The following is a 388-nucleotide window of genomic DNA, read 5'->3' as shown; positions in this document are numbered from 1 at the left end:
CAAAGGGTTTTGGAAAAATATGTGTACGGAAAAAATTTGTTTTTCAGGAAAGATTGAGAAAGATGAAAACTGCCACTTTTTTGCCACTGAGGAGCACTATTTCCACACTGGTTAACCAACCCAAATATATTATTTAAGTATATAATTTATTACAAAGGGGAATTACAAACTAGAAGAAAGAAAAAGTAAAAAACAATTGCGGGGAGTTTTCATCAAACAATTTGAATGATCTGTCTGTATTCACATTTTTCCAATGACTTTATGCCATCTTAAAAATGAAAAAGCACCATCCCTGAATAAATGATTCTATGATTGTATATCTACTTTACACACTTTATACACAGTATAAAAAACTATTTATAATCTGGAAGCATTTTACACTATGTAC

This window comes from Penaeus monodon, chromosome 29, assembly GCF_015228065.2.
Source record: "Penaeus monodon isolate SGIC_2016 chromosome 29, NSTDA_Pmon_1, whole genome shotgun sequence".
Lineage (NCBI taxonomy): Eukaryota > Metazoa > Arthropoda > Malacostraca > Decapoda > Penaeidae > Penaeus > Penaeus monodon.
Note: the sequence above shows the minus strand (reverse complement) of the source record.